The sequence below is a fragment of the Stigmatopora nigra genome, chromosome 20, assembly GCF_051989575.1.
Source record: "Stigmatopora nigra isolate UIUO_SnigA chromosome 20, RoL_Snig_1.1, whole genome shotgun sequence".
Lineage (NCBI taxonomy): Eukaryota > Metazoa > Chordata > Actinopteri > Syngnathiformes > Syngnathidae > Stigmatopora > Stigmatopora nigra.
The window spans coordinates 4,449,073-4,458,310 of NC_135527.1; the positions used below are offsets into that span (position 1 = coordinate 4,449,073).

Below are 9,238 nucleotides of genomic sequence, written 5' to 3' on the forward strand. Positions count from 1 at the left end.
CAATCAGACTAATCCAAGCAGACATACAGAGGCACTTGATGATTCACCCCTGCTGCCGGAGCTCCTGGGGACCACCAGCACAAGCACCTCGGTCCCAACTGTGGATTGTCACATCCACGAGTTGAGTTAATCCATTTTGCAGTTAAAAACTTCCATTTCAATGAAAAACACAAATACGAGACATTCGGCGGTGCAATTAACAGAATTAAGATACCATATCAAATTTAAACTGGCACTTAAGCTAATGGCTAATTTACTATACAAATCAAGCAGGAATAATTTTTTCGTTTTGTACCACTGTGAGAATTTGTGTTTTTTTAAAGGGACTGACAAACCCCTCCACCTGGACACACAAACCCCACCACCACGATAAGGTAATGACTCGTAGGTGGGGTATTATCAGCTTAAATTCAACATGGTATATTGTTTTGTAAATCCTGGTGCCAAATGTCACGTAGGAAGTTTTTCATTGGATTGGAAAATTTTAAATGCATAATGGATGACTCTGTGAATAGCAGGGCTAACTCATGAAAGTCCCCGGCCGAGACCGAGGTTCTTGTGCTGGTAGTCAAAAGGAGCTCCGTCAGCAGGTGAGAAAACCCACGATTCCTCAGTATGTCTGCTTTGTTTTGATGATTGAAGGTGGAAGAAGCAGAGTCTTGCAGCGGGAGCGTGTTGGGCCCATAACCCAGAGGTCAATGGATCGAAACCATTCTCTGCTACTGACAACAGTTCCTTTTTTGTAGAAGCAAACTACCCCACTTCCAAGTGTTACAATTGCCGTGAAAAAATGTTCTCGAAAATGATTACTTCTGCAAAAGGTACCCTTTCTCACTTCATATTCTTCTGATCAAAATTCCGATAGAAATTGATCGGGAATCAGACCTGATCGCATCATTTTCACAAGATCGGAATCTGACAAAATACTAATCATTTTTCTGAAACACGTCCCGCAAATGTCTTGACATTTTGATGAAGGCGAAAGTAATACAGTAAAACATGGTCAGGCCTAAAAATCATTGTGAAAAAGGAACAGAAAACAGTCAAATAGGAAAATTCCTTTTTATTTCATTCCATTTTTCTTTTTGTCATCTATTTCAAATATTAACAACAACAAGTGTTTAATTGCATTCTAGTTTCATTCACATCTTTGAGAGTATGTTCTCACCAAAAAGAAAATCTAGTATCAGTTAAAAAACAAATGAAAAAGACAGGTAAAAAAGTGAAAACAATCGAAAATTACATCTAAATATGAGAAAAGAAATTCTAATTGTTGGGTTTATTCTCTAATACTATTATATGTGTGTATTTAATCTTTCTTGAATTAAATCATTCTTCAAATTGTCCAAAGAGAACTAGGGGCCGTAACCAGTCATCGAGTCCTCATTCCAAGGACTGGTTACTGGACCTTTACCCTAGAATGCAGACCTAGAGCACTTAAGAAGATGCTGATGCAGCAGGATCGCTATCCGCTCAACCTTTGTGATTACTGCATATTGTCGTAAATTTTCAACATTCTCTATCTGAGCCAATTTTGGCCATGGAGGTGACAAGAATCAAACTTGACTGCAAAACCACTCATGGCTTACAAGGAAGCCAATTTCAAACTGACTGCCTACTGAATTAGGCTTGGTTTGTAAAGTCCAATGTGTTGCCAAAGCCGGAGGTAAACCAGGTATCGTTACATCCTCAGTCCTTCACTCACCCATCTGAGCTACTTTGGCTGATTATTATGATTAACAACCAACTTGGACTGCAAATTTACTGATGGCTTACTAGTACAATATTGAAACTGGAGCATTTACTGATATTGGTCTTGTTTAGAGAGTCCAATGGACTGACAAAGACCGAGGTCGATCAGGGGAATGCTCTCCATCATTACTTATCTGAGCGAATTTAGACCATGTTGGTGACAAGAGTCAAACATGACTGCAAAGCAACTCATTAATTACAAGGAAACAGTTGATGTAGGACACATTTGCCTAGCCCAATGGGCTGCCGAAACCCGGGCTTGAACCAGGGACCTTTAGATCTTCAGTCTAACGCTCTCCCAACTGAGCTATTTCGGCTGATTGATGAGGGATGCAACCAATTTAGATTGCCAAATGACTCATGGTTTGACAAGCTAAAGTGATTAAGTTATTAATGATTGCATGTTGGGGATTACAGTAAAAGTTGGATTGAGGACAACAATTAATTACTGTGATTATTTCTCCCTGTGTTTCAAGCAGTATGAAAATGCAGGGTGCAATATTCATAGGCACCGCTGGGATTGCAGTTCAGATGACCAGTGTCGATGACCTGCTCACTAAATTCTGAGCCTCTTAAATCCAAACATTACAAACCAGGAAGAAGGCAGCGAGGAGAGGTGCTGTTAAGAAATGGAAGTTGGCAGTTGAGTACTCGTCTTCTGAGGCCAAGCTGAGATCATCAGAGAGACAGTAAAGACGTGTCAGAAATTTCCGTGTTCAGCGGAGGTGTAAAGTGGTCAGTTTGGGGCAACTGAGCATACTCAACTTTAGGGAGTGGTCCCCCTACCCTTTTGATTAAACGAACCTTTCCAGGCAGGTGATGCTCTCTTGTTGTGATGTAAGAGATCCACTTGGGAAACAGAAACTGGAAGCAACAAAAACACAGTAGAACACACCAGAAGCAACTTATCACTTCCATACCATAACCAGATGCAAGCTTGGGATCAGGGGCATGGCACCGGAAAAGACAGATATACAACACACTAGTCAGACGGAATGTTACCCAACGATTTTCCAGTCCTATTTTATTTGAGACAGGTAACATTTTGGTGGGCTACTGATTAATCAAATTATTATTATTATTTTTAATTTGTTTTTCGCTGGCATCTTGCTCTGCCATTAACAGCCAATTGTTAGATACTAGCGTAATACCTGTAGTCATCCTAAACCAATCGTCCACCGATGGGTCACCATGGATTATACGGACCAGAGGACCACACACATTGTCAGGAAGCCAGTGGTGTCTCATTTGTTGGAGATTGCGGTGTCATTGGAGCCACATCCGTCTGATTGGGGATTGCCCAACAGGAGTATGGCATACGCATGTGGAGTGCTCCTTCACAAAATAACAAGAGAACAATTAGAAGCAAAAACATCCTGTACCCTACCTCCCTCTCTTGGACTGGGATAAGCCCAGTCCGGACCAGGAACCCTATGTGTATGTGACCTGTCCCCAGGAGAATCAAATGCCACCTTTGGGGGATCACGTGCAGCTGCAGCAGCCTCCTGTACCTGTGAATCAATACTAGATACAAGAGAATGCAGTTGAGACAAATATGCTGAATGTGAGAGATCGGGTAATGGAACCCCTTCAGTAAAGCCAATGGGAGAGCTTGGAGCCAAAATAATGACTGCTGCCGAGTCCTCTCTAGCACATGGTACGCTTCCGGCCAATGAGAAAGAGTCTACATTGACCAGAAGGTATCATTTTCCTGTTTACTTGTATCATGTCCGTGAAGTCAATGGTGATCTCATCTCAGCCCCTGGCCACAGGGCTGGATGAAAATCACCAGGTCTTAGTTTAAGGGTCAGTTTGGCATTGTAAACACATCAAGATAGAAGGGTTTGTCAAAATCCGGGTTTGCCAGGGCAGCCGCCGGGGCCGGTTCTTGGATCAGAGACACACAGGCTGCGTCGGTTTCCTCTTTTCCAATCATGAAGTTTGCCTAGTGAGCTCCAGACAGATTTCAGAAGTAGTTAGCGCAGTACAAAGGTCATCCACATACTGGAAAAGAACAGTACCTTCAAGTCCTCTGTCTGGTGGTGATCAGTCAATTCCCTGCCATGTTCTCGAGTCAAGATTATTTCTTCCAAAATGGCGTGCATTTTGGAATAAGTCAGTCCTGGGATGTCTGTGGTCTCTCACTCAATGACTTTAAGAAGTTTCTGTTTTTTATTATTATTATTTTTTTAACATTGGACCTAGTTAGTGAGCTTCATGACCATGAGAAAGAGCCAAAGAAATATGTGGGTCAGCTGTATCTAACATTTTGTACCACACTTTTTGTGATTTATCCAAATCAACATATCCACAACAATTTTGGTGGATTTCAACTGCCAGAGTGTTCCAAAAACCTTCTGAAAACAGTCTTGATAGATTAAGTCATCGTCTGTCATAAAACAATGTACACTGAAAATCATCCATGGGCGAATGGTATGGTCAGAGTGAGTCAATGAATGATTTCTACAGGTAATAAACAGACAACAGTCCCCCAGTGGCTGGAGTTTCAGGCTCAAGGCGTGACCAATAGACTCTTGCTACCTCCGAATCTTGTTGCAAAGGACACATCAACCATTGTCCACGTGTTCGTACTGGTTGTGAACACGGAATCTTTGCGCCATTTGGTAAAGTCACTGTGAGGCCATCCAGCCCACATAGGATGGTAGCTCCAATAGATATTAACAAGTCTCTTCCCATCAAGTTCACAGGCGTTCGGGGTGAATGAACGTAGGAATGGTAGAGAGTCTGTTTCAGGTGGGGGATTTCAGTTCGTAGAGGTCGGGTAATAGGCAGAGCTTGAGGAGAACCAGAGAAGCCGACCAAAGTCACGGTGGAAGAGGATACAACTGGGGGCGGGCGGGATGTTCAAAGATGAGTGTGTTGCCCCCGTGTCCACCAAAGCTGATGTTGGAACGCCGTTGACTTTCATGTGAAGCATTGGGTATGCCGTACCACTTCTTCTTGATCCTCTCGGGAACCCATGGACCATGGGGATCATCTCCGTCCTGGTAATATTGTCGAGGTGATTGAGCCGTTTGCTAGGGCTGCCATGGTCTGCCAGTGCCTCGTCCTCCACCTCGCAAAGGCCGTTGTTGCTGTGGTGGGCCATACTGCCGTTGTTTCTGTTGTTGTTGTTGTTGAGCCACCCAGGTGCCTAGGGGTTACCCTCAGCCGCGCTAGCGCTGCCACTGGAACGCGGATTAGTTCATCTGGGGGGTAGCCGGAGGTGGGGAGAGTCGAATATCTCCGGCTGGATAAAACACGTAGGGTGCCACGTTCCTGTTGGCAGGTCTGGGTGGTACTTGTTGGATTCGAAGGCCGCGACAGGCGGCCTCTCAAGAGACACCTCGTGAAGGTTCCAGCTTTGCCTCGCTGCTGTTGCTCCTGCTGGCTGGGGACCATTACCGCCACCTACAAAACAGTTGCCCTGTTGTCCTTGTCCCAAGTACTCTCTTCCCCGGCCACCAGAGAAACCGCGCCCGCGACCACCGTACCCACCATAGAACTGACCATCATCTCGGGCCTCATCATAACCCTGAAACATCTGGGCAGATTGCCCCGTCCGTCTTTTCCTGTTTGGATTGTTTGGCTTCACTATGTAAATTGGAAAGTTGGAGGTTTAACAGGGCAGAGGTCAAATTTTGTGATTTGTTTTTTTCTTTTACCTTTTCTTCATCATGCATCTTACAATGGTGAGTCAGGTGACGTTTAAATCTAGGTTCGTCACCTGTCAACAAGTCTGGGTCCTTCTTCAATTCCTTTTTCACAGGTTCCGGAAGACCCGCAACAACAGCTGTTCTGAACAAGGTTTCACTCTCAAATATGCCAGATGGATGGCGGCTGGTGCTTTCTATCCAGTTTTTAACACATTGTCCATAGTGCACCGGACCTCCGGCTTAATCGGTGTGTGGAAACAATCATGAGGTCTTGGGAAGGCATTTTCAATTGCCTTAAATAAGGCGTCTGATACCTGGGTCAATGGAATTTCATGAGGATATCTAGTAGTTCCTGCCTCTTCTTCTATCATTCGTAGCTGAAGTTGAGTGCAGGAAGCTGACATGGCCTGTCTCAGGTCACCAAGCGCATAATTCTGTCCACTCATTAAGGCCAAGAACTTCCTCCGCTAGCCAGAGGAGGGAGTTGTTCAGTCAATGACACCACATCTATAAGAACAAGAGGGTCATATGTATCGCTTTTCGTCAAATTGTGTTGTGTTTGTTGTCATTCATTTGAAAAAGAAAAAAAAACTTGAGACCATAAAAAGTTGCTTGTCACAACACATCTAATTACAGGTGTCTAGTATAAAGCTTCCCATACCGGGAGTCGAACCCGGGCCACCTGGGTGAAAACCAGGAATCCTGACCGCTAGACCATATGGGATGCTTCATTGGAAGCAGATCCAGATGATTTAGAAGCATGAAGCTTGGACGATAGACTCGATGAATTACCACATCATTAGCAACAGACATCGACTTGGTTAGAACCGGGAAAGGCTTATTGCGACCAATTGGCATTTGTTTCCAGAAAGTATAGAGGTCCAATATTTCTTAATCCAGATATTTAATTCTAAGTTTCCTATATCAGGAGTCTAACCCGTGTCACCTGGGTGATAACCAGAAATCCTAACCGCTAGACCATAGGGGATATTTTATGCAAATGTGATCCAGATCAAATAGAAGCATGAATCTTGGATGATAGACTCAATAAGTAACCACATCATTAGCAACAGACATCTACATGGTTGGAACCAGGAAAGGCTTGTAGCGAACGATAGAGATATGTTTCCGGAAAGTATAGAGGTCCAATATTTCTTAATCCGGACATTCAATTCAAAGTTTCCCATCCCAGGAGTCAAATCCCGGCCACCGGGGCGATAAGCAAGAATACTGACCACTAGACCATATGGGATATTTTACCTGAAGCTGATACAGATCAAGTAGAAGTATGAAGCTGTTAGGTTCATTAATAATTACCTTCGTCCGTAATTATCAATAACTGCAGGCAGACATCTTATTCAATTATTGACATTTAAATAAATAGAAATGGATACAATGGGTAAAGGCTTCCGAAGGGGAGAGTTTCAGCAAGTGTCACCTTAAAACTTCCGAACGTCTCCCCGAATAGACGTTCTCGTACGATTCTTATTGCCATGAATCAAAACAATTTACAGAGTTGTTGATCATTCCATCACGTATGAGTAAAAACAACATCTGGGACTACAATAACATTCAAAGTATTTTACCAATAACAAAAACAGGAGACTAGACCTAACAACATTTAGATAAGAGTAATTATACAACTTCCTTGACCTAAGAATCATATAATATAATCATAATCATATAATGGTTACATACAGAAAAACCCGAAGTGTACGGTTACATAACGATAACAACATTCTTGTTATTGGCCGAATAGCCCTGGCCTCGTCACCAAGGGCCCACCAAATCTCAAGGACCCAGATTGGGTGGATTGTTTGTATAACCATCCTGGAACAGGCCGTCCAGGTTAAAGATGACTTGGCAATACTCGTGACCTCGCAACATTTTGAAAATAGAAAGAGAATGATTTAAACAAAGAAAGGAATTAATACAGAGAATAGAAAGAGAATGATTTAACAAAGAAATGAATTAATACGACTATTATAATAGTAATACAGAATAAACCCAACAGAAGCTTTGATGATAGACTCATTAAATTACCACATCATTAGCAACAGGTTTCTACTCGGTTAGAAGTGGGAAAGGCTTGTGGAAAACAATAGGGATTTGTTTCTGGAAATTATAGAAGTTCAATAGTTCTCAAACCATCCATCTAATGAGAATTTTCCCATAACAGGAGTCAAAGCCAGTCCACCTGAGTGAAAACCAGGAATTCTGACCACTAGACCATACGGAATCCAGATCAAGTAGAAGCATGAAGTTTGGATTATAGACTCATGAAATTACATTGGGACCTCGCTACTTCGCGTTTCCACCATCGCGGCTTCAGAGCTTGGCGTTTTTTTCAATGAAAAAAATAATAATAATGAAAGATATTAAATAAAAATTTGAAATTACATTTTTCTTACAAAAATTTGAAAACAAAATATTCAATTAGAATTATTAATTGCATCATTTTACAAAATTTTAAAACACAAATAATGCAAAAATAAAATATTTCAATAATTATATATAAGGATGTTTAAGGTTCATTTACAATTTACTGATGTCCAATCCCCCATCCTTTGCCATTGGAGGTAGTGTGGCCGAGCAGTGCAAGGTGCTGGATGTAGGCTCTAGTCTCTCATGAGGTGTGGGTTCAAATCCCATCACTGCCAGCAAATCATGGGCCTTGCACTCGTCTTTTGTTCCTAGTTTTATTGGCTCTTCACTAACCTGGAAGATAAAATGCAAAACCATTGGTGAGAGAGCTGAGTCCCAAACACACGAATGAGATTGTCACGTTTGCACACCACTGTGCCACTGAGTGTGCCTCAAGCTTTGTGTTAATCATAATGATTTTTTTATGAGACTTCTTTTTGCATATCAACTGTGTAACAATGTTAAATAATTCAGAGATTTATGTGTTTTAGGTGTAGGATTATTAGATTAAGTGCACACATTTCCAGTTGTGTGGCCTAGTGGTATGAGTGTTTAGTGTGTTGGCTTCACATCTCTGGGGTCCTGGGTTACTCCAATTACATCCCACATTCCAAAAACATGCATGGTAGGTTGATTGGACTGGTTGTGGCTCGGAGGCAGCTGGGATTGGCTCGAGAAGGCAGGGGTTCCGAGATCCTTATGAGGATAAAGTGGTACAGAAATGAGGTGCGAGATGACATTTTCAGGATTTTTACTTTTAAATTCTGGATCTAAAGAATATTTCAGTGTAAAAATATAAATTGTTTATGACTTTGTCAAAAAGTCGGATTCCCTACAATATGCGAGTAGTCACAAACGTTGCTTAGATAGCCATCGGCTGCATTGGCATGTTCTTAAGCGTCCTTCCAGATCTGCATTCTTTGGGTAGAAGTCCAGTAAACGGTCCTTGGAACGAGGTCTCGGTGACTTGTTACGATCGCAAGTTCTCCTCAGAAAATGAAGAAGCTTTCATACAAAAATGGTTAAATACACACATATATAATAGGATTACAGAATGCTGTCCAACACTAAGGATAAGAATTTCTTTTCTCATATTTAGATGTACTTTTCAATTTTTTCACTTTCTTTTACCTGTCTTGTCCAGTTGTTTTTTTTAACTGATACTGCATTTTCTTTTTGTTGATAACCTGCTCCCTAGTATGTTTATGAAACTAGAATGCAATTAAACACTTGTTGTTGTTAATATTTGAAATAAATGACAAAACAAAAAATTGAAGCTTGGAACGAGAACTCGGTGACTTGATACGATCCCGAGTTCTCTCTATTTTGCTATGTCGAATTGTGATCTATGATGGGGTGATATGGAACATGAGGTACCTGTGAAAATATTTGTGTAAGGCATCCCT

The 9,238-nt window shown here is 41.9% G+C and overlaps 2 non-coding genes across 2 annotated transcripts; both read right to left on the reverse strand.

The window, feature by feature from the left end:
* Positions 1-1,996: 1,996 nt before the first annotated feature.
* On the reverse strand, positions 1,997-2,069 carry trnaf-gaa (transfer RNA phenylalanine (anticodon GAA)). The gene has a single exon. It is a non-coding gene; the product is annotated as a tRNA-Phe (tRNA).
* A 3,991-nt stretch (positions 2,070-6,060) lies between these two features.
* On the reverse strand, positions 6,061-6,132 carry trnae-uuc (transfer RNA glutamic acid (anticodon UUC)). Its single transcript has one exon. It is a non-coding gene; the product is annotated as a tRNA-Glu (tRNA).
* Between the last annotated feature and the right edge of the window lie 3,106 nt (positions 6,133-9,238).